At 34.6% G+C, this 26,960-nt stretch overlaps 1 pseudogene; it reads left to right on the forward strand.

The window, feature by feature from the left end:
- The first annotated feature begins 453 nt into the window (after positions 1 to 453).
- LOC132280921 (uncharacterized) lies at positions 454 to 26,497 on the forward strand (annotated as a pseudogene).
- Positions 26,498 to 26,960: the final 463 nt, after the last annotated feature.

The raw sequence follows: 26,960 nt of genomic DNA on the forward strand, positions 1-26,960 counted from the left end.
CCTTTTTGACCTAAAATCGACAAAAACACAAATTAGGACTAAAACGGCAAAGTAAAGATAGATAAAGGGACTAAAACACCCTAGATTAGGGCTGAAATGTGTAACATTTCAGCACTTATCATAATCCAATCCCAATATTATTAAAAATTTAATTCAAAATGATCTAAATAATAGGGCACATATTCTAGAAAGCCAATCCATATACTAAACGAAATTACGAGTACTATGAATGCATATATATATATATATCACAACCTTTTAGGGCTTTCTTCAATTGAAAGTGAAGAGACATTCATTCATTCATCTCAACACGTACATTATAATGTCGACCTTGCTTACACTTTTATACAAGTGGGTTTCTTTACTTTCCATCATCTTGTCAACCATTACCATTATTATCGTGTCTACAACACCACCATATAATAACAATATACTAAGGCTCAATGCGTTCCTATGAGACCCCAAAACAAAACCACAAACACTCTCACAAGATTCCAAATCTTTTATTACAACCAAACACTTGATCACTTCAATTACGGGCCAGAAAGCTATGTCGTTTTCAAACAAAAATATGTGATCAATTCTAAATACTAGGGTGGTCCCAATGTGCATTCGTCAATCTTCATTTATTTTGGGGATGAGGCTCCATTAGATGATGGTCAGATCACATATAGTGTTGGATTTATGAATGATAATACCGCTTATCTTAAAGCTTTCTTAATCTATGTAGAGGTATGTACTAAATCCAACATGTACCTCTCTATCTTTACTTCTTAGTGTTTAATTAATTTGGTTTTAATAGTATTCTTAATGTTAATATGTTTGTTTGGTCATTAGCATCGGTACTATAGAGAATCAATTCTATTCGGAACATTTGATGAAGTCACAAATAGTGTTACTATTTGCGGTTATTTCAACTCGGCTCAAGCATTAGCAGATTATGCAGAAATAATCATGTACGTTAAAGAGAAATTTACTGCTCAAAAATCTTCTGTCATTCTCTTTGGAGGATCCTATGGAGGAAGTAATGAAGCAACAAACTATGATACATATATTTATTTACATCATTAATTAATTTTTTCTCCAATTAATACCCACATTATATATACTTCAAAATTTTCAGTGCTTGCATCATGGTTTCGGTTGAAATATCCCCACATTGCCCTTGGAGCTCTAGCCTCATCAGCACCTATCCTTTACTTTGATGGCATGAGTCCAGAAAACATGTTTGTTGTGGGTGTCATAAAAGATTTCAAGGTACAAAATTCACCATTGTTTTCTCTTTGAACAGTGATCCCATTCAAGTCAGTCATATAGGCGTGATGAAATTAATGTTGTTGCAGGAAGCCAGTGAATCTTGCTACCAAACTATACGAAATTCATGGCTTGAAATTAATAATGCACTTCTCGGCAGAATGGTCTTCAATCCAGAGCCAGAGATTCAAGACTTGCTCATAAAATTTAACCTAGTCTTAGTTAAATATTCACTATATATCCACTAGTTACTTTGTTTAATTTTTTTGATAAAAATAAATGATTTTTAAATTGGCTGATGTGATCCGGCGACGATCTCAATAATAATTAACCCTTTGCAATAGCACAAATCATTGTGAAATAGGGCTATTGGACGGGTAAATCGAACCACTGAGATTGTTAGTTTATGGCAACTAAGGTCTTTGAATTCACTTAGCTTGATGAAAGGAGTGTAGAGTTTTTGTTTGGTTTGTCACTAAGTGACTTGGAATTAAAATGTGCATAAACAATAAATTAAAGGAATTAAGAGAAAGGAAATCTAGGTAGAGAGGACTAGGGAAGTGAATCCATTACCATCCCTATAAACATGCTAGATTATGGTACTCTTGGAAAAACAACGTATATAGTAGCCATGATATGTAGCAACACAAAGTTGCAACATTATCTTCAAGAAATTCATGAAATCAAGAGGCAAGAATAACCTATCAAAGTTTTACATGCTTGAACTACCTAAACTAGCGTGTAGCCCTTAGACATGCTCACTAAGCTAAAGATTATCAAGTCTTCAATCAAATGATACAAGCACATGAAGTTAAAAATCAAGAATAGACCATCAAAGGAAGGACCTAAGCCATGAACTATCAAGATTCTCAAACACCATGCCATTAAAACCATTCCACAATCTCATTTTCATTATCACCGTGAAAATACAAGCCATACAACTATGAGAACATACAATCTAAGACAAGATAATAGATTCAACATGATCATTTATAGAAGTCAATATCTATTACAACATGCAAAGTGCTCTAGATTATGAAATAACCACATATATACATTGTTCCCCAAATTTAAACCAGAACTAAGGCATGCTTACAAGGAAAAGCTTCATCACCTCCATAGAAAGGGAGTTAGTTACCCATAGAAGCAAAGGAGGAAGGAGAAAGGATGAGGAACCCTTCCATTTTTGCAGCTAGAGGTCACCCATAAGCCAAACTCACAAGAACTCAATATTGCCCTCTCTAAAAATGTCTTGCAATGTGAGATCCCCCTTTACAACCATACAAGCCTTCCCTATATCCAAGATAGCCTCCCAACCACTCTAATTTCGTGGCTTTAAACTCCTAGAAGAATGCAGACCACACTTTTAGGTCAAAGGGAACAGCTTGAGCAAAATCATGGAGTGGGTGACCAACTTTACGCAAATCGGCGGGCGCCCGTGCTGTAACAATGCTACTGCCAATTTTGGATGGCGCCCGTGGCTTCACAACCCCACTACCCAATTTTAGAGGGCACCCGTAGCTTCCTTGCGGGCTCCCGCAGTTGTCCTCAGCTTTGCGTACCTTTGGTAAAAAGGCCATAACTCTCTATTTTGAACTCCAAATGATGAACCATTTGATGATTTGGAAAGCTAACTCAAAGATCTAAGTACGTTAAGTTTTAATGGGAGTCCAATTATCAAGTTTGGTGGGTCAAAAATGAAGAACAAAGTTGAACTTCACTGCTGCCAGGCTGCTTTTGGCTCGGTCCGTTAACGCACTTATCGCGGCTAGCACTTTTTGCAGGGATAACTAGGAGTTCAATGGGACACTGGCTTGGCCAAAAATGAAGGTTCCCGGCAATGGCGTGCTTTGATTCATCACAAACTCAACAAAACTTCACTTTTTAGCCATCTTTGGGGAACAACTTGAAAATAAACAAAAACACGCAAATGAAGCTAATATATACAATATGATCAACTAATGGACTTAACTAATGCAAATAAGGGCGCTTGAATATGCAATATTCGGCGCTTATTACACCCCTAAACTTACATTTTGTTAGTCCCATAGCAAAACCAAAAATGAAGATCTTAACAAAGATGACAACATTTGCAATGCTAACAACATACATCGACTATGGTGCAAGACAATGCACACAGCTCAATTATAACTTGGAACAGATAGAATATTGGAGACAGAATCATTTTGCAGACTACCTTGTGTATATGAAGCCTTGATGTAATACAATAGTTAAACACATTTCAATTCTCATGCATCAACATCATAGTCTATATAAATACTTCAATTGTCATCTTTTTAATAGAAATCAACTCTAATTTCAATGAAAGTGAACCGGATTCCCAATATGTGGCTTTTACTTTTATTTTCCAATTTCAAAACCACAGTTTTCAAATCATTGATTTTCCCTTTTAAATGAGGTCTCTAAGGCATGATTTATTCAAAATACACACATTTTTTTTTAATACATATTATGGTCGTGCAATGCTAAAGTCCCTTAACCTTTCTAACCAACCCATGTAGCAAGTGTTAGGCCAGTAACTCCCAAATTGGACGGCTTCAAGGTGCTGAGTGTAAGAACACTCCAAGGGCTTAATAACTCGAGTTGGTAAGGCTATGAACTCCAACGAACCATATTTATTTATTTTTATTTTTGTGAATGACCATGCAATGCCTAAGTCCCTTAAGCTTTAGGGTGCTGAGTGTAAGGACACTCCAAGGGCTTAATAACTCGAGTTAGTAAGACTACGAACTTAAGTTAGTCATTATCCTTATTATTTTTTTTATTTTTTTATTTAGAGATTCAATGCCAAAGATATCCATTCATTAGGGTCATCAATTCAAATCAACTGAGTCATGATCAAGGTAAATCAGCTTACATGCCTCACAATTAAGGTTCTGGTGTGCATCTGTGCAATATGAAGCATATAAGAGTATGAAATCCAACGTAAATCTAATTGAAGCATTTATACAAACCGGTTTGAATCAACATAATCATTTCAGATTTTTCTTTATTTTCAAAACTATCATTTGCCTCTATATACGAAGTATTAAATACATGTTTCAATCTCCAACAAGTTCCAAGATTACTCTATCATTGCTTTCTAAAAAATGATTTTTATTACTTTATATGAACAATTAGCGCATGCAAACAAAATGCAATAATAATGTAATACAAAAAATGCAATAATGTACCCCTAAACTTAAATGTCACATTGTCCTCAATGTGAGAAGATAAATGATGGAATTGGAATTTAAAAAAGAGGGTACAAAGAGCAATAATACCAAGTGAAGGAAAAATCAGTGGCGGTGTAAACAGACCACCATGCGAATTCCAGAAGTAACGCCCCCAAACTTGATTCTAAAAACATGTCAAAACACATCTATACACAATAAGCATCATATAAATCGAGACAAAGATAAATATAAATAATTGCAATTTTATTTAACTAAAAATGAAGTGTTCATACAAAATAGCAACACAATTGCAGTTATGAGTTCAAAATACGAACTGAAAGTAATGCCAAAAGCGGCCCAAAATAAATCAAAAGAGTACTACTAGAAAGCAAAATAAATACTAAAAGCATAAAATCACTCCATCATCGAGGTGAATGATGAGCCACCGGCGCCGCCTGACGAGCAATCAATCAAGGACTGTAGCATGGCCTGCAACACCTTCTGTCCCTCCTGAGCCTCCTTATGGATGTTCGTAAGGGCGCCCTTGACGTTTCTGACTCGCAGGTGAAGTGCATCAATATTAGCGCTAAGAGAGACATAATCGGCACGGGACATAGCAGGTGGCGGCGGCGGCACAACAGGTCCGGGAGCAACAGGCGCAGGAGCAACAGGGATAGCCTGACCTCCCCAGTCCAACACATCACCAATGCAGGCCTGACGAGAAGTCTTAAGCTGGATGGTACTCGACTTCCATGCGCCAAGGTCGAAAAGATACATATCCTTCTTCTTCTCCTCATTACGGGGTGGGTTGAACCCTTTGTTTTTTAGTAGCTTGACAATCAAGTATAGGAAAGGGAACGCCCAAGTGATGGCATTGTTCGACTGCATCATAATTAGGTCATTGTAGACCTTGAGAAATTGGTCCCAGACAAGCTGCGGGACAGAAAACCATTACCCCTTCTCCGCCGCATAGAGGGAGCTCAGAAAAGTCCCTTTACGTTCAGAATGCTTAGGGACGGGGAGGACATTTTTGTCCAGGACGGAGTCCAAGAACCAAAGCTGGCACAGGAGGAATGACTTATTGGTGCTCGACTTCCGATTCCCGGTATACTGGTTGTTGCAAATTTCCTCCATAATGTCTAATAATTGCAGATCAGCTGAAGGGTCAACGTACAATGGCAGGATTGCCTCATCAATCGGAGATACTAATGGACACACCAAAGCCGTGGCAAGGTCCTGAATGTTGAATTCAAAAGCTGCGCCATCAATGGTAGTCTTAATGGTGTCTGGCTCTGCACATGTATAAAATATGTTGGAAAAGAACTAGCGAACGATGCGCGGATAGAAAGAGCTAACGCATGGCTTGAATAGAGATTTTAGGCCACGGTTTGTCAATTTTTTGACCGCCCACGCCATTTCCGGATTGTCTTCGAAGCCATCTTTGATGACAATTTAGCATCGGTTTCAATGGGCCAATTAGCCCAATTTGGCGTGGGAGGTTCCTCAGATGGTCCCTCGGATGAGCAAGCACACTTAGAAGAGGTTTTGGGCACCATTTGGAAGAAAAAGTTAGCTTGGGCAATTCATCGAACACCTGGTGCACAAAAATTAGGAAGAAAGACAAAAGGGAATTAAAGATGTGAAAACCCCAAAATTTTTACCTGTAATTGACAAACTACAAGTCCCAAACAAATATAACACCTCCAGACAATCAATCCCAGCCTCCATATGATCAAAAATTGAAAGAAAAAGAGGGTGCTAGAAACTTACCCAAGGTGAAGGAGGAAGCAATACAAGCCCTCTTGCTTGGTAAAGGATAGATAAAATTAGGAGGATTAAAGAAGAAGGTTGGGTAGAAGGATGATGGAGATAGGAGATGGCAAGATGGGAGTGAAAAAAATGAAGGGTTGAGAGGGTAAGGGAGTGCCGAATCGCTAAAATGAGAGGGAGGGGGGTTATGAGATTTTGAAATGGGCCTTGAGATGGCCCATTTTATTGAACCAGCGAAGGGTGGCGGGTGCCGGCACTATGTCAAGGGCCTGACCATGCTCTGATGTAGACCAATGGCGGGGGCTTGCAATTCTCAGCGGGGCCCCGCAATTTTCTAAGCTCACTGCCTAAATCGGCGGGCGCCCGCATGTAATTGGTGGGTGCCCGCAGTCTTGCAAACTTACTGCCCATTTGGGCAGGCGCTCGTTAGAAATTTGCAGGCGCCTGCAATGCTTGGTTGAACATTAACTTCCTAAATTGGAAAATTGGCCAAACGGAGGTCGGGCCGAGGTCAAAAAATTCCCAAATTTGAAATTTAAGGTCCTATTAACCCTGGACACCTTGTAGAACCTTCAGAACGAGAATCGGAGCTCATTTGCAAAAGCGGAATTTTTGATGCCCGAATTTCCCGTGATTTTTGGATTTTTTGAGAAAATTGCTCATGACCTTGAAAAATTCCGAGAATGGTACCGAGATCTTAAAACGACTAAAAAAGCTGAATGTGACCTTTGGAACGTAATTCGAGACAATTCTGTAAGAGGTCACATTTTGGCTATACTTAGCTAATTTCTGAAAAATTCTTGGCCAAGGCAACTTGAAGGAGGGATGCTTGGAAATTGGAAGAATTACTTCCCATGAGTGCTAAATTTAACGTCGATAGCTAAACGAACAATGATGCCACATCAGTCCTCGTAAATTGGGTCCGTCAATAGGACTTTTTTGACTTGTTGGATCAGGACTATGCCATCAACATAAGGTTTAAGCTGTTGGCCATTAACCTTAAAGAGAGATCCATTGGTAGGATCTTGAAGTTCAATTGCACCATGAGGGAAGATGGATATGATGACATATGGACCATCCCACCGTGAACAGACTTTATCGGGAAAGAGTCTCAATCTAGAATTGAAAAGCTAAACTTTTTATCCGGGGGCAAAAGACTTGTTGACAATGTGCTTGTCATGAAAAGCTTTAGTCTTTGCCTTATAGATTTTGGCGTTTTCATACGCATCATTTCGTATTTCCTCAAGCTCATTGAGCTACAATTTATGAGTAGAGCTGGCTTGTTTAAGATCAAAGTTGAGCCTTTTTATGGCCCAAAAAGCACGGTGCTCTAATTCGACCGGGCGATGACAAGCTTTGCCAAAGACAAGTCGATATGGTGACATGCCAATGGGCATCTTATACACTGTCCGGTAGGCTTAAAGTGCATCGTTTAGTCTCAATGACCAATCTTTGTGGTCCGGTCGAACCATTTTTTTTCTAGAATATGCTTGATCTCACGATTAGATACTTCCACTTGACCACTCGTTTGAGGGTGGTAAGGTGTGGCAACCTTATGAGTGACAGAGTATTTAAGAAGGACAGATTTGAGATAGCGATTACAGAAATGAGAACCGCCATCATCACTAATGAGGGCTCTCAGCGTACCAAATCAACTAAAGATGTTTGATTGGACAAACTTGACCACAACTTTATGATCATTTTTTTTGGTAGCCTTCGCCTTAACCCATTTAAACACGTAATCCACTGCTACGAGAATGTACTCATAGCCATAAGAGGATAGAAACGATCCCATGAAGTCAATTCCCCATACATCAAAATTTTTTATGATTAAGATAGGGGTCAGAGGCATTATGTCGCTTCTAGACATGGATCCGAGCTTTCGGCAATGTTCACATGACTTACAAAAATTGTAAGCATCCCGAAACAAAGAAGGCCAATAGAATCCACTTTAAAGGACTTTGTCAGCGGTTTTCTTGGCACTGAAATGGCTTCCACATGCAAGCGTGTGGCAGAAATTCAGGACACTGGAGAATTCAGTTTCAGGAATGCACCGCCGGATAATTTGATCCGGGCAATACTTGGATAGCTCTGGATCTTCCCAAAAGAAATTTTTGACTTGGGAGAAGAACCGGTCTTTTTCTTATTTGGACCATTTGGACGAAATTTTTCCTACCGCAAGGTAATTGACAATATCCATGAACCATGGAAGATTTGTGTAAGAAATCTAAAACAATTGCTCATCCAGGAAGGAATCACAAATTGCTGCAAATTCAGAAGATTTCTCAATGAGTAAACGAGAGAGATGGTCAGCGACAACATTGTCTGTCCCTTTTTTGTCTCGGATTTCAATGTTAAACTCTTGGAGTAAGAGTATCCATAGAATTAGATGAGGTTTAGTCTCTTTTTTAGCGAGCAAATGCTGTAGAGTGGCATGGTTTGAAAAGATAATGACCTTGGATCCAAGAAGGTAAGAACGGAATTTATCCAAGGCATATACCATGGCTAGCAACTTTTTTTTTGTGGTGGTGTAATTCAATTGAGCATCCGATAGAGTTTTGCTAGCATAATAAATAGCATGTGGTAACTTGTCCACACGCTGGCAAAAACCGCACCCAATGCATAATCGGATGCATCGCACATGATCTCAAATGGAAGAGACCAGTTAGGCGGTTCCCCGATTGGGGCTGAAAAGAGATGAGTACGGAGCTTCTTGAAAGCTTCCAAACAAGTTTCATCAAAATTGAATGGAATATTCTTGGCAAGAAGATTACACAAGGGCCGGGATATTTTACTAAAATCTTTAATGAAGCGGCGATAAAAACCGGCATGACCAAGGAAGGAACGGATTTGTCGGACAGAATTTGGTGCAGGAAGATTAGAGATCAATTTGACTTTGGCCTTGTCGACCTCAATTCCCCTTTTTGAAATAACATGTCCCAAGACAGTGCCCTTTTGGACCATAAAATGACTATTTTCCCAACTTAGAATAAGATTTGTCTCCTTGTATCTTTGAAGCACAAGGGATAGATTTTGGAGACATAAGTCAAAGGAAGATCCAAAGACGGAAAAATTATCCATGAATACTTCCAAAAACTTTTCAACCATATTGGAAAATATAGACATCATGCACCTTTGGAAAGTTGCCGGTGCATTACATAGCCCAAAGGGCATGCGTCTATAGGAAAATGTACCAAAGGGACATGTGAATGTGGTCTTCTCTTAATCTTGCAGATCAATTGCCACTTGGTTCTAGCCAGAATAACCATCAAGGAAACAGTAGTAGCTTTGGCCGGCTAGCCTCTCTAGGATTTGATCAATGAATGGAAGTGGGAAATGATCTTTCCTAGTGGTAGAGTTGAGTTTCCGGTAGTCAATGCACACACGCCACCCGGTGGTAGTGCGTTGTCACACAAGCTCTCCCACTGAATTTTCAACAACGGTGAGGCTGGATTTCTTGGGAACCACTTGAGTGGGGCTTACCCACTTGCTATCAGAGATAGGGCAAATGATTCTCGCATCTAGTAGCTTGATCACTTCTTTTATGACCACTTCCTTCATGTTAGGATTTAACCGGTGTTATACCTCTCTAGAAGGTTTTGCGTCGTCCTCCATATAAATGCAGTGCATATAAATAGAAAGGTTAATTCCTTTCAAATCAGCCACAGCCCAGCCAATAGCTTCTTTGTGCTCTTGTAGCACCGCTAAAAGGCTATTTTCTTGGACCTTTAAAAGGTCTGATGCAATGATGACTGGAAGAGTTTTATTTGCACCAAGAAACAAATACTTAAGGTGGACTGGGAGCGGCTTTAACTCAAGTTATGGTGGAGATTTTAAGGAAGGGACCGGAGGAGTAGTTGAAAGTTGAGGAAGTAGTTCTCTTGACATTTTCCAAAGAGGATAATCCATGATAGCACCAATGTCGAGCAAAGAATTTACTTCTTAGATGGATTGATTGATATCAAAGTTTGCAAAATCAAAGTGTGACATATAAGTTTCAAGAGGATCTTTGCTTAGAATGAAGGGGAGAGATTCTTTGACCACTTCATCTACCACATCAATAAGAAAACAATCATCTTCTTCGGAAGTATGTTGAGTTGCGTGGCTAATATGGAGTTTGACTTACATATTTCTAAAGGCAATATCCATCACCCCAGTTCGGCAATTTATCGAAGCATTAGTCGTAGCTAAGAAAGGCCTACCGAGGATCACAGGAATATGTTTATTTGGATCATGGACTAGTTCCGTGTCAAGAACCACAAAGTCTACCGGGAAGTAGAATTTGTCCACTTTGATGATGACATCTTCAAGAATGCCCCGTAGGTGCTTGACCGATATGTCGGCAAACTGCAAGACCATAGAGGTTGGCTTAAGATCCCCCAACCTAAGTTGTAAGTAAACTGAATATGGAATCAAGTTCACACTCGCTCTTAAATCAAGGAGAACCCTTTCTATCTTGTTGTCACCAATGACACACGAGATTGTTGGGGCGCCCGGATCCTTATACTTTGGAGGAGTGCTGTGCTGAATGATCGCACTCACATTTTCAGTTAGTCTTACCTTCTTTGGTAAATGATTCTTGGAAGTGTGCTTTTGAGTACACAAATCCTTAAGAAATTTTGCATAGGGAAGGATTTGCTTGATAGCATCCAAGAGAGGAAGGTTGATCTTTACTTGCCTAAAGACCTCCCACATGTCTTGAATTTTGCAACTTTTGTTCCCAAAATGTGTCGACTCTTGGAGACGTTGAGAAAACGGAGCCTTAGGCTCATAAGAAGTCTCCACATTTGGGGTGACAAGCTTGGAATTTTCAGTGCTAGACTTTGGATATTCAGGATTGAAATTTGGATTAGATACTTGTTGTCCATAATTCGACCACTTCAAAGGGTGGTGATTGCTTGGACTTGTTCATGAATAGGCCCACTCAGAGGAGGGGTTTCGTCAATCACATGCATCCCTCTAGGATTCTCAAATGGTTGAGCGGGAACCTTTCCCTTATCTCTTTGAAGAAGTTGGTTCATTGAATTAGCTATTTGTCCCACTTGATTCTCAAGTTTAGCTATTGACTGAGTATGGGAATGAACCATTTGGAGAGTGGGCTGCAATGATGTCAAAAGTTACTTATTGGATTCCAACAGTTGCTTGTTAAGGGATTCCATCATTTGCGAGAATTTTATCAGTCGGAAACACAGGAGATAGAGTAAAGACATTTGAATTATAGGGTGGATGGTAACCTGAAGAGGCTTAAAATTGCCTATTTTGAAACTGAGAAGAGGGCTGATTTTGATGCCCTTGATTTTGAAAATTCGAATTTTGTGGGGCGGGTTGCCTCCACGAAAAATTCGGATGATCTCTCTATTACGGATTATAGGTATTGGAATACGGATTATTTCCGGGCCTAGAAAACATAACATTTGCTTGCTCTTGATTGTTACTAGGAAATTGCTCTAATGTGGGGCAATCTTCCGAGAGATGGAATGGGCTAGTGTATGATGCACACACTGCACTTGCTGAATTTTGAGACAAGGAAGGAGAGAGATGTGGTGCCATTAATTGATAGAATTTGTGAGCTATGGCATCCACTTGAGAAAATTCTTCCCTCAGTATCTTTGGTTGACATAGATTGGTGTTCTCAGCAATGGCGTGTTTTGATTTATCACAAACTCAACAAAACTTCACTTTTTAGCCATCTTTGGGGAACAACCTGAAAATAAACAAAAACACGCAAATGAAGCTAATATATACAATATAATCAATTAATGGACTTAACTAATGTAAATAAGGGTGCTTGAATATATAATATTCGGCGCTTATCAGCTCAGGCCCTTTGGATATTTGTATGAGCTCAAGATCTACTTGGAAGATATGTATAGTAAAGCAGCTCAATATGATGGTCCAGCAACATATCCAATTACTCTAATCTGTAGTGGCATTGATGGAGCACCTGAAGGAACTAATATTCTTGGCCGGATATTTGCTGGCGTTATTGCTGGTATAGGGAATACAACATGCTATATTAATGACATTGGAAACCTTGCTGTAAGATTATTTATTAATTATGTGGCCCACATGATTTGGACATGTGATATATTTCATTAATTAGTGGTTAAGTAAATAGATATCAGATTAATATTGTATTATTTGGTCAACTTATAAATTACCTTTTTGGTAATTAATTATTGGAGAAGTGTTTTCTTATTTATTCCTTACTTTGATGGAAAGTGGAATTAAGGTTATTAAAAGAAAAACCGGTCCTCTCTCTGCCATTATAAAATGCATATATCCCATCAATTATATATGCTAATGAAAACAACACGTATAATGTTTATGTGTTCCAAAGGCTAAGAGAATTAAATCAATTTCCATGTTTTGCCTATTGTTTGAAGTTGCAGCTTAGTTCATTTGTAAAGGATCTCAACATTGGACTTGATCTCAACAAGATTTGCCATCATGGATCGAGGTAAATATATCTAAGTATATATTTATACATTATAGGCATGTAAAAATAATGAAGTTATAAGATCTTGAGATTCATGTTTATTTGTAATTAATGTTTGGCATGAATTATTAAAGTTTACATGTGATATCAGAGCATAGTTTAGGAACCCGTTATTTTCCACTAAAGTTTGCATAAATAACATATATATATATATATATATATATATATATATATATATAAAGTAAAATTAAATAATTAAATAATTAATTTTGTTTTGGAACTGTGGGTATTGTCATGGATTAATGATAAGTCATGGGTGCATAATGGATCAATCAGTTGATGAATTTATATTGGTTAACATGTATCGATTCTGAGCCTGTAAATTGAATTTCATAAATTGATTTCTTAGCCTTATTGAATTGCCTGATTGTTGAAGTATATGTATGAGTTTGTTTTTTGATTTCCGTGCATGATTGGAATAACACATGGAATTGAATGTTTTAATATCCTGTGTTTTTTATTGTTTTAAAGAAATAGTATATCGATTATTGTCTAATGGCTTTTGATTCAAAGAAAATATTCTTTTATAATAAAATGATGTCTATTAATTTATTTTGTCACAAATTTAAATTTTTGGAATGATGTTTGAGTCTAGAAATTTAATTTAATTTTGTTAGACAAGCAAATAAATTATTGTTTTTATACTCATACATACATACATGATGGAGAGTCAATTTTAGATTGATTCAATTATGATCTTCAAGTCCAAAAATAAAAAATAATATATTTTATTATGTATATAAAGTAAAAGGATATTTTGTTGAATTTTAGACTATTAAGTTTCTAGGATCGAACCTATATAAATTTGGATCGCTCAGTATGAGTATGTGTGTATAATGTTAAATGGATAAATTAATGATAAATTAGTAACTAGCTAATTTAATATTCATATTATATGAGGGTTAGTAGTTGACAACATGGCCTAACCATAATGATTGATAAATATTAATTTTAGTAGTAAATATAATTAATGATGAATTAATCACTGGCTAATTTAATATTCATATTATGAAAAAGTTGGTAGCTGCCAAAGTGGCCTAACCATAATGGTTGATGAAAATTAATTTTAGTAGTAAACATAATTGCAATATTTCATAAATTATTGATGCTTATGATTTCTTGTGAAATTCATAAATATTGAGTTTATTCAATTATGAGAAATAATTCCCCAAAGGGAATTGATTTTCAAGTGTTTAAATGAACATTAAGGGGTTGTATGTATTTTTTAACTAGGTAGATATAGGATATCCAAAGGCAACTTATCTGTTTAATTAAATAATGCATTAACAATAAAGATATACATATAAATACACGTAAGCATCATTATTAGTATTTTATAGTTGTCACCCAAAGGGGTACTATAGTTATACATTGTATTTATATTCTAAGTTATATATACGTGTTGTTAACTCAAAGTATTATTGTTGTGAGCATTTTATCTTATTATGTTTCTTTATTACATTCCTTAATTCGTATGTTACACCTGTTCTGATTCTCAATAGGACTAACTTCTCATAATTGAATAAGTAAGTTAAGTTCAAAATTTAGGTGTACTAGATCTTGATTTAGCATTTTAAATTGAGAAACCTGCTGTTATTACTAATGAAGACAGTGAGGAAGAAAAGATTCTCCATAAAGCTTAAAGATCGAGCAGATTAAGCATTCTAGTTATGTAAATAATTATTCCCCATAGTGATAATGCTAAGGAATACTTGACTAAAAAAATGTTTTCGTATTGTAGATAAATATCTAAAATAAAATTTATTGATTAATATCACTATTATGCATTTTTTGTTGGTACTCGTACCATGTATGAACATAATTTTGAGATAACTAATATTGCTGCAAAATTGAGAACCATAGGGATGATTGTGGATGAGAATTTTCTCGTTCAATTTATTCTTAGTTTCTTGTCTACTCTGTAAGGTCATTTTTTGACCATTATGTTAAGACAAGGCTATTAAAACAAGTAGAAAGTGAAATAATTGACCATTATGTTAATTTAGGAGGAGACAAGGCTTAAGCAGCAAAATAATTATTATGTTAATCTCATGACTCAAGAAGTTATAAAGAAATTTGGGAAGAAGCTTGAAAGGGCATTAAGTGAGCAACACCCAAAAATAAAAGACTTTAGTCAATCTATTAAAAGAAAGGAATGTAATAATGTAAAAAGTGTCATTTATGTATTCAAAACTTTTAGAAAGATTACATGAAACATAAAGAATGGTTCGAAAAAGAATGGTAAACTTTTGGGTTTTGTATATTTTAAATTACTTATTGAAATTCTTTCTAATACATGTTATGTTGACTTATGTACTAATGTTTATGCTTCTAATAGATGTAAGGATTTCTTATGACCTAAACCACAAATTCAAATGAGAATTTCTTATTTATGAGAATTGGGAAAAAGTTTTGTTGAAACCATTGAAATATTTTGTTTAGTCTTAGACAATGGATTTTATTTAAATTGTTTTAAACTCTTTATATTTCTTCAATTTCCTATAATTTGATTTTATTTCAGAACTTTATGATAATAGTTTTTCCTTCAAATTTGATAATGATATTTATTCAAGAAATTTTAATTTGTGATTTCTGCAAATTCAAACTTGATAGTTTATTTATTAAAACCCTTTTAACCTTGCACCATAATGTTAGAATTAAGCGTAACTCAATTAATGAAAATTCATTTATCTTGTGGCATAAAAGACTGTGACAACATTCAATGAATGGTCAGGAAAATTAGTAAATGATGTGATTCTCCTCAATATAAATTTTACTGATTTTGGTATGTGTGTGGATGGATTGTATTAAGGGTAAACAAATCAAACACACAAATAAATGAGCCATAAGAAGTATGGAGCTTCTTGAAATTATTCATACTTGTAGACCTTCTGATGTTCCATCTTTTGGTGGAGAAAAGTATTTTATCGTCTTTGTAGTTGATTTTTCACGTTATGGATATATCTATTTGTTGCATGAAATCTCAAGCAGTTGGTACTCTTGAAGTATACATAAATGATGTTGAAAATTAACTAGATAGAAAAGTGAAAATCGTAAGGTCATATAGAGGTGGTGAGTATTATGGAAAGTATGATGAAACGAATTGATACTCTAACCGTTTGCTAAACTCCTTCAAATGTATGGCATTTGCGCTCAATACACTATGTTATGCATGCCACAGCAGAAGCGTGTAGCTGAAAGGCATAATCGTACTTTTATGGATATGGTTAGGAATGCGTTAAGTAATTTCTCGTTACCCATAATGTTGTGGATGTTACGTAATCTAAAGGGTACAAGTTTTACTGTTCTAAACATAGTACAAGAATTGTTGAAATTGGAAATGCCGAATTCATTGAGAACAGTTAAATCAGTGGGAGTGATAAAAAAATAAGAATGTGATCATTTAAGAAGTTAGGATACAAATTCATTTACCCATAACTTATAAGGAAATAATTGTTCCTTCAATTGTTGAACTGTATAACAACGAAGAATAATTAAATGATCAACAACTCTATGATGAGATTATCACCAATGAATAGATTGTAGAAGAACCACAAGGAATAACATTAAGATAGTCTCAAAGAGAAAGGAGATCGAATATTCCAGATGTTAATGTGGTATATCTACAAGAATCTGATTTTAATATTGAGATATATAAGAATTCGGTTACATATTTAGAAGCTATTAACAGTAATGATTTTACTAAATAGATTAGTGCCATGAATGAAGATATTTTAAAGAAACCTTCTCGATCTACAGTATCTAAGAAGGATTCTCTTAAAATATCATAACATTAGTAGCTTATTATGATTTAGAGCTATATCAAATGGATGTGAATACAACTTTTATGAATGAGAGTTTAGAAAAAAGGAAGTCTATATGCATCAACATGAAGGCTTCACATTAGAGGGTAGATAATATAAGGTCTGTAAAGTTAAGATGTCAATATATATGGACTTAAACAAGCTTCCCGACAATGGTATATTTAGTTCAATGATACTATTATTTATTTTGGTTTTAAAAAAAAAACACTATTAATCGGTGTATATACCAAAAGGTTAGTGGGAGTAAGTTTATATTTCTGATTTTATATATTGATCAATTTTGTCTCCTAGTAGTGATCTTAGTTTATTATATGAAACTAAAAATTATCTCTAAGAACTTTGAAATGAAAGATATGAATTGTAATGACCCGGTTATTTTCTTCCCTTCCTTTTTCCTTAGGATTTTACGGATGCATTTTTTTTTCGTTGAAAATTCTTTTCTGAGTTCAGTTTCTCGTCACTTAGTGTCATCTCGAATGCTCGGAAATGGTTTCTGAAACTCTTTCCTTTGAATTGATAACTTCCTTTGAGGACCAAGTCATTTCCACATTTTTCGTTTTTCGACATTATTCACTTTTCGTCCTTTTCCCTACTTTGTCTTTTTCCCGTTTGTCACTTTGTTGGCATATCCTCACTCTTTATGTTCGGAGTTGGCTTTTGACTTCATGTATCTTCATTCTAGGTGGTTTCCACAAAATACGTATCTTTACTTTTGCAGAAAAGTACTCTAGTTGCTCCCGGTGTCCATAGGAGCATGGATGCACAGTTCTTCAGAATCTTTTTCTTTTCTTGGGGTGTTTTTCATAAATATGTTTTGAAGATATTTTATTTCAGGGGTATCTAAGAAAACATCTTTCGGAAGATATTTTCATTCTGGGACAGTTTTGTAGTTAACCCTTTTTGTAGGGGCTATTGTGCAATTAACAAAAGTTATTGCAAAATACCTTGTTTTAAGCTTGGATCCTCATACAGGATTCATTTTCACATTTTGTCAAGTCATGTACTCATAGAATTTCCTTCTGGTCATTTTTCTCCAGTTTCAGGATTTCTGGACCTAGTTGCCGCCGAACTTGTTTGGGGCATGTCTCTCTGCTCGGGACTCGGTTTTTGATGTCGTTTCTTCCGTTGTTTATATTTTCTCATTTTGAATCTTTTTCATTCAAGGAGTTTTGCCGTTTGAGTGTGTCTGCTCAAATGCTACTTTTCCGGACCCAACGGGGCCCTTTCGGGGCATTTTTAGGGTTTTTCTATAAATATGATGATTTAAGAAGAAAAATCAGATTTTCTCTTCTTCTTCCTCTCTTGGCCTATAGCCATGGAAGACTATGGGGTTGCCACCTTCTCTCTCCTCCTTTGAACCGCTTTTCCTTGGTGAAAAGTCTTCAGCCTTAACGTTTAATGCTCACCTTGATGACGCGCATCTTTCCCCCTTATTAGAACCCATTTTCTGACCATTTTGTGAGTTCAGGTTTGAAGTCAAGTTGTGATTTTCATGGGCTTCCTTAGGATTCTTGTTCACCGTTTTATCCCCGACAAAACCTAAGAGTATCGTCGGATTCGAAGCAGTTTCAATTCGGTGGGGATTTGAGATTTCATCTCAAAATAAGGTAGGGGATGTCTTAGGTTTATATTATTGTTGTATTGATTATTATATGAGCATATACAACTTGTAAGCATGCCTTTGTTCTAGTTTTAGAATTTAATCTAATTATTTTCTATGTTTAAGATTTAATTCTCATGAAGGTGTGTAACTTGAAATTAAATTATGGCATGCCAGTAATTTAGGCCTTGGTATACTTGTTCACATATATTAAATTAGGAGCATTTGAATAAGAATTGCAAGATTCATTTAATATTTATCTTTTATGAAATATTAATTCACATAGTTGTATCAAGCATAAAATCAACTTGTAATGTGATATTAAAGTAGGCCTTGGTGAGTTCTTTAACATATGTTAAATTGAAGACATTTGGATATGTTTGAAAATCTAGAGAAAAATTAATTAATTAGCTTAATTAATTTTATTTTAAGTGTTGTAGTCACTTAAATTGATTTTAGGTCTAATATATGTGAAGACCATGTTATGACCTTTAACATATAATAATTTGAGCCTAGTTGGAATTGATTTGAAATCTAGAGACATTTCATGTTAGGTGGATAATCTCTTGAAATGTAATATGTTTAAATTACCTTGTGAGCATGCTACTAACTTGTTGTAGAATTAGTACTTGTCATCTCTAAAGATGGTAATTTGATTTAGCATGATGTGTGGTATCATTGTCTTGAATAACTTGTTTAAAAATATCTTGTGTAGGTATATATAGCTTGTTAGAATATTACAATTGTTTTCCTTGAAAACTTGATACTAAATTGTAGCTTATTTAGTACTTGTGGTTTACAATGGTAATGCGGTTCAATTGTTGTAAACTATTCTTACTTTGTGTATAAATTACATATTGAGGACATGACATGTTATATGCTATTTAGACTTAAATTCTAGGACATGAATTGTGTGAATTCAACCTTACTTATGCATGTAATGTGGAAACTTGCATTTGATTTTGTATAAGTTTTGAACTTATTGGTTTTGGAAAACTTGTGAGGACATAATTTATGTGATGGCTAGGGTTTGGCTCTAATACGGAGACAAGAGTCTTCTAAATCATAAGTGCGCACTAGGTGGTACTTGCTTGGTCTAGCGACCACATGTCCTAGTCTTTTTACTATTTGTTTTCGCATTTAATTTCAAGTTGTTAATCATGGATTACTTGTAACTTGAGAATTGATGCTTGCTTTGAATATTTGAATCCTATTTAGTATACTTGGACTTGTATACTTGCTCCGTGAGTTTAAAATTCATTTAGTATGCTTGTACCATGCATACTTGTTTTAGGCGTATCTCTTTTACCTTAGTATACTTGTGTTCGTATATTTGATTTACGAGATTTTCATATAAAATATATACTTGTGTACATATGTTTAGATATTACATGACTTGTCTTCATATGGTTTAGTATACTTAAAAATGCATGCTTGTATGTTGTATAACATGTTTTAACATTGCTTAGTATACTTGAGCATGTATACTTGTATGCTGTTGTTCACTTTAAATTGCATGAGTAGCTGAGGATGATCCCTGAGTCTCATTCTGACATAGACATTAGGTGGCATGAGCCCCTTTAACATGTTTCACTTTAAGGTGATATAATTGTAAAATGTTAGGTCGATGCATGCTCATCTCCTATGAGTAGCTTTATGTTACTCACCCACGTAGTGGGGACATTTTTCAGGTACAGGGACCTTGGTTTGGGATGCACACTAAGCCACGGAAGTTTCGTAAACTTGAAGTATCATTTTCATGAAAATGTTAGCGTGAAATCCTATTTGTAACTTTGTATGACAAAACTTGTATTTTTATTCCAAATATGTAATGTGTACATAAGTACACTTTTTGTAACGTATTTGAAGTGTATGACATGAGGCCAAGGGCCACAAACTTTAAAATTCAAGTGTATGTATGTAAACCTTAAGTTTTGCCTTTGAAATGCATTTTTATCATCTATGGAGGTTTGGCATGTCAAATTTTGTAAATGATATGTAATGAGGCCATGGGCCATTGTATCACACTTCAATATATAAAATACACTTGTTAGCATGCTTACATAGTTTTAAAGTTTGTTTTTGAACCATTCTATGATGGGGTTTGAGGCTTGGGTGAAGCCTTATCAATTCTAGTGCATAACAAGTGTTTTTGCACCTCTTCAAGTCATTTCGGTCGTCCGAAACTCTATTTCAGTTGACCGATAGCTTTTGGTATTTGTTTGAACATCTAAAGCACTCATTCCAGTAGCCAAAATTGCCATTCAGGGCCATTTCAGTCAACCGATGGTTTATTTCGGTCTACTGAACCAACCAACCCTCAAAAACATGTTTTTAGAAAAGTTTCTACCCAGTTCAGTCGGCCAAAACTCTATTTCGGTCGACCGAAATAGCTTGCTTGCACACAGTCTCTCTGGTATGTTTCAGCACTCGACTGAAATAGCTTGCTTGCACACAGTCTCTCTGGTATGTTTCAGCACTAAAGTTCCAACTTCAAACGATCATATCTCCTTCATTTCTGGGTGATTCTTGAGCCTAAATTCATGGATTTTGAGTCAGCTTTCCAATGCTACCAATTTCATTTTCAGATTCCAAACACAGTGGGAGTTATTCAAATTTTAGTGAAGTAGTGTCGGGATTTGGTTCGAACTGGAAAAGGGTGTTTTGTGGGATTCTTGTCCAAAGTTCTTAGAACCTCTTGGAATGTTGTAAAATAATTAGTATAGATTGTGTGGACCTTATTGGACTTGGTTGGAGTCAAATTTCCCTTCTTAGTTACAAATTGACCATTTTGCCCTTGACTAACGGGTTTTGCTCGTTTTTCTTCATCTTGTCATTTCTCCTTCGTTTGGACTCCAAATCATGCGATTCTTGAGTTCATCTTAATTAATTTTTCGTTGTCTATCCAATGGTGTGCACGATGGCACCCATTTCTGGGTAAAATGACCATTTAACCCTTGGTCCATTTCTTGTAGGGTTTTAAAACCCTCATTTCCTTCTTGCTTCCGTTGAGTCATGGGACTCCTCAAGAAGCCATTTTTGTGTCTTAGGGATGATGTACATCTTTAGAGGCCATGGTTCTTTTTAGCTTCCGCATTTTTTTTTGGATCCATCTCAGGTCATCACAGGACACACTGGGTTTGTAAAATCCATGATCGTTACATGAATGAGGCATCTTACGTGATAGGAATAGAAATATTTCATGATAGCTAGATCACGTGGATTTTTAAGATTGTCTCAGAAAGCATATATTGAAGAGTCCTATAAAGATTTGGTATGGAACATTGTTCAACCAATATTGTTCCATACATAAAAGGGGATAAATTCAGCCTAATGTAATTCCAAAGAATGAGTTAGCTAGAAAGTAAAGAAATGAAAAAAATATTCCTTATGCATATATTATGGAGTTTGATATATATACAAGTTAATAAGGGATAAAAGATTATATGCTTATACTTAAGAAGACATTTTTATGAATATGTGGATAATAATTAATTCACAATTAGTTTTTTGTTCCTTTTGGCTGGAGGAACAATATTATGAAAAAGTGCAAAGTAATTTATTATTACTTTGTCTATTATGAATTTTTAATTTGTAGCATGCTTTGAGATTATAATTTATTTTTGCAGAATTTATTTCAGGACTTGGAGTTATGGGTACCATTTTCAAATTGCTGAAAATTTATGCTGCAATTGTTGATCTTCTTGTATGAAAAATGATAGGTATTATAAAGTTGATATACTTTTATCATTAAAGAAAATGTTTAGAAACAACGAGTGCCTATTGAATATATAAGCACAAAACTTATGATTGCGATCAATTAATGAATAGACTACCACCCAAGACATTTATGGGACATATTGGAATAATGGGTCTTGAATATAGTGAATGATGATTATTATTTTTAATTGATTGCTTAACAATGCTTATATATATTTGATATTTTGATCTCATTAAATGTGTTTCTAATATTTCCTGTTAATTTATATATATACATGTACATGTTGTTTTGAATGAATGATAACAGGAATAGTCTTGGAAAAGACATTATTATTAGACTATTATCGATATTTTTCATTTATTGACTATGTTAAATAGGTTATTAGAATGGGTTGTATCATTTAGTGATATATAACCACCATAACTCGCATTGGTAGTTTATTTACCATGGTATTTATGATGACCAGCTTAATGTTGTGGTACATGGAAAGGACTATGTCATTTAGTGATATATAACTGCCATGACTCATATTGGTAGTTTATTTACCATGGTATTTATAATGACCACCTTAATGAGTCAATCCAATTTATGGTGCACACTAATGACTATTTTATTAAACCACTATAGAAGTTATCATATCGGCCAAGTGGGAGATTGTAAGATTATTTATTAATTGTGTGGCTCATGATTTAGACATGTGATATATTTCATTAATTAGTAGTTAAGTAAATAGATATCAGATTAATATTATATTATTTGGTCAACTTATAAATTACCTTTTTGATAATTAATTATTGGAGAAGTGTTTTCTTATTTATTCTTTACTTTGATGGAAAGTGGAATTAAGGCTACTAAAAGGAAAATCGGTCCTCTCTCTCTCATTATAAAGTACATATATCCCATCAATTATGTATGTTAATGAAACAACACGTATAATGTTTATGTGTGCAAAAGGTTAAGAAAGAGAAATCAGTTTCTATGGTTTGCCTATTGTTTGGAGTTGCAGCTTAGGTCGTTGTTAAAGATCTCGACGTTGGACTTAATCTTAACAAGGTTTGTTGTCATAGATCGAGATAAATATATCTAAGTCTATAATTATGCATCATAAGCATGTGAAAATAATGAAATTATAAGATCTTAGAATTCATATTTATTTGTGATTAATGTTTGGCACGAATTATTAAAATTTACACCTAGTACTCAAACAAGTGTGGGGGTGGGGATGGCAAGTAAGTTCCCTTGTTCTTTTGAGTTTTGACATTTGGGGTGGGAAACGTATCATATGAGATGAGATGGATCTTTACAAACATATATTTTTTAAATTAAGGTTTCATAAAACTATTGTTATAAATTATAGAACAAACAATTTATTATTATTTTTTTTTTAAAGAAAAAAAACCATTTTCACATGGCTTAGATTTGTCCTTTTTTGTATTTAGACATGTAGTGAGATGGTGATACCAATAGGTCAGGGTAGCAACGACACTATGTTCCAACCAAGACCTTTCAATGCAAATGACTTCATCAACGACTGCAAGAGCAAGTATGGCGTCACGCCATGACCACATTGGGTCACAACCCATTACGGAGGCCATGTATGTTTTTTGAATTGAATTTTTATTTTTTTTTAATAATTAGTTTTTCAAGTCCTTCCAATAGTTATTATATTTATTCTAGTTAATTATATACTAATTTATAACTATTGGTAGTTATAGAAGTGCTTTTTCCTGGCTTAATGTAGGATATAAAATTGGTTCTCCAAAGGTTTGCTAGTAACATCATTTTTTTCAATGGACTCAGAGATCCTTTTAGTAGTGCTGGGTAACTAAAAAACAAATTTTTCTTTTCCAATCCAATTTAAATAGATAAAATTAATAAATATGTCTTAGTATGTTTTATTTTCTCTAATCACAGAATTTTGGAGAACATATCAGACACTATTCTCGCCACCTATACAGCTGAAGGTAGGCGGAGCTTATCAATCCTGCCACTGACTAGCGGTTCTTGCATATATGCATAATTAATACACAATGGAGGCAGGAGATGATATACATCTATTTATATACGTTTATGTATTATAGGAGAAACCTATAACATTATATCAATCATCTCTTATTTACATTGATGCCAGAAAATATGTGACACTGGTACGTTAACCGACTGTAAAATCTTCTTATAGAATATAGGAAAAATTGTAAAAATATCTCCACTTAACGAATTCGTAGAAAACTCTCCTACATTTTTTTTTCTACACAACTCCATTATACAAACAAAAATATGCAAACACTCCTCTACCGTTTACGGACCTTTACAATAGTGAAGAAAATTGACACATTTGGACCTAAATTTTTTATAATATTCTTCTGTATTGATTAAAATGACTTGGTGTCATTTTTAAATCCACCTGAAATGAAAATGGTCCTTTTTTTATTATTAAGAATTATATTATCATTTTACAACAAATGTTCTTTTTATTTTCTAATTTTTGAGGTGTAAAATGATAAATTTGTTCAATTTGAAATGTTCTTTTTTATTCAAATTGAACAAAAATGACTTTTTATATTTTTATTTATTTTTTTTAAATTTTATTTTTTGTCAACTAATACAATTATCACTCTATTACGTACTCTTTTTGATAAATAAAATAAAAATAAATATTTATCATCTTTTTTTTCGTTTTAAAAGTATTGTGAGCTGATACTCTCTTTTATTTAAAACTGAGTTGTGGAAATTGGTAATGTTGAGAGCAACATTTTATTTATCAATTTTTTTCGTTTTTACTGAAAAAGTCGAGAGATATATTCAGAGTGACCTTTTCTTATACTTCATATACATATTATATATATTGAGCACATATAAATTATGTTTTTTATTTTTTTTATCTGAATCTTGCACACCCACTTTTTATGTATATGTAACTTAATTAAAAAATTAACATTTTAATTTTAAAGGTGAAGAAATACCATTTGCTTACAAGTGATTGATTAGTCAACATGAACACTAATTAATAATATGAACCATAATCGTGACAAATTGATAAAATTCAATAAACAGAGAGATAGTATAAATGTACCACAAAGATGTAGATTGAATAAAGTTAGGGATTTCAGGTAATTTAAAGCAAAATGATGAGCGTTAAAGGCATTAGTATTTACCAAAGGATTGGGGATTTGAAAGGAAAAACAAATTTATTGTTTCAAATGGCAAAGTGAACTAAACTGAAAGACTTTGTTAGTTCAGATATTGTTGTGGTGCTTTATGTAGTTAATTTTCATGTGTGGATTTTTTTGTGGTAATTAATTGAGGAGGTAATTAAGTTTGTCAAATTGTGTTAATTTTTTCCATTGCGTTGTAATTCGAAAGTAACACAATCTTAAACATGCATGTTAGTCAAGTCGTTTCGAAATTAATCCAGATTAATTTTCTCTGAACTGACTTTATTTCAGTTTTAATTTTAAGGTACTAATTTGGTGCTCATGAACCCCCAAAATTTGTAAATAAATAAAACAGTCACATACACAATATTGACATCACTGTGATTTCTGCTATAATATATATGCTTAACTAAATTGTTATTATTTATTTATTTGTTTTGTTTTGGGACTACATATAATAAATAGTTGATTTGTGGTATAAGATAAGAAGATGAACCTTAATCCAACTGCTGCTGATATGATGATTTAAAACTAAAGAAATTGCACTGAAATAGAATTCTTCATTTGAAGGGAAAGGAAAGAAAACAGACAGCTTTATTCCAAAAGTTAAAACTGCCATACATGATAAGATAGGATATTATATTTGCAGTTTTAACTGAGCGTTAGATTTATATTTTGTCTGAAAAAAGAAATTCAATCCACAAAAATTGTAGTACATAGAAATCACAAATCTAATCCAATCCCAATATTATTAAAAATTTAATTCAAAATGATCTAAATAATAGGGCCGTTGACATCATATCTGGAAAGTCAATCCTTATACTAAACCAAAAATAAGTAGCTAGAGAGTGCTATAAATGCATACATACATATATATATATATATATATATATAGCACAACCTACCTTTGAGGCTTGCTTCAAATGAAAGTGAAGATACATTCAGTCATTCATCTCAACATGTACAACAACACAATGTCGACCTTGCTCACACTTTTATTTCAGTGGATTTGTTTGCTTTCTCTCATCTTCTCTGTGTCTGCAACACCATTTAATAATATACCAAGGCTCAGAATATTCCCACAAGACTCCCAAAAACAACCACAGACACTCTCAGACGACTTCCAAACCTAGTTCTACAACCAAACACTTGATCACTTCAGTCAAAGGCCTGAAAGCTATGACACTTTCACCCAAAGATATGTGATCAATTTTAAATACTGGGGTGGTCCCAAAGTGTATGCGCCAATCTTCGTTTTTCTTTGTGCTGAGCTTCCATTGAATGATCAGATATCTGCAATTCTGTTGGTATGCATAAAGGGAAGCTGTTCCTCGCTGCTGTCGAGGGTTTCTCTGTAGAGAGATCATCTCGTATCATCGAGATTTCTTGTCTTCACGTTCATTGCGATCCTTTTGGTGGTGGTTGGTTTTTGTATGTGGAGCTTGTGGGAGTTCTACGACCTACTTGTGTTGGGTGGGCTGCTCTGTTCTGCGTGTGACGGCCTTGGTTTTTTCAAGCCAGTGCGTCCTCTGATGAACTGAAGTTTGACCCGATAACGAATCTTAAATACAGAAGCGAAAAAAGAAAACAAGTCTCTCGGGATATACAACATCCTTAGGACACCAAAGTGACCTTCCATGAGACCACGGAACTCCACGAAAACTGACGCGGAAGAAAAAGATCAAAAAAAGACCAAACAAGCCCCCAAGGGAAAAATAGTCTTTTTACATGAAAGCAACGTCTTTAGAAACATACATCATTCCCAAGACACATCCGTGACTTCGAAGTCACGAAACTCAAAAGAAAGCATAGCGGAAGCAAAAATAATAATAATAATAAGGAAAATCGGACAAGTTTAGCCACAAGGGCAAACTGGTATTTTTTTAGAAAGATCCAAGTGTAACCGAGCACACCAATGGATAGACAACGAAAAATTAATCAAGTTAGACTCAAAAATCGCT

The sequence above is a fragment of the Cornus florida genome, unplaced genomic scaffold (genome assembly GCF_030987335.1).
Source record: "Cornus florida cultivar Cherokee Brave unplaced genomic scaffold, ASM3098733v1 CherokeeBrave_3.0.0_Hap2_Chr11, whole genome shotgun sequence".
NCBI classification, from domain to species: Eukaryota; Viridiplantae; Streptophyta; class Magnoliopsida; order Cornales; family Cornaceae; genus Cornus; species Cornus florida.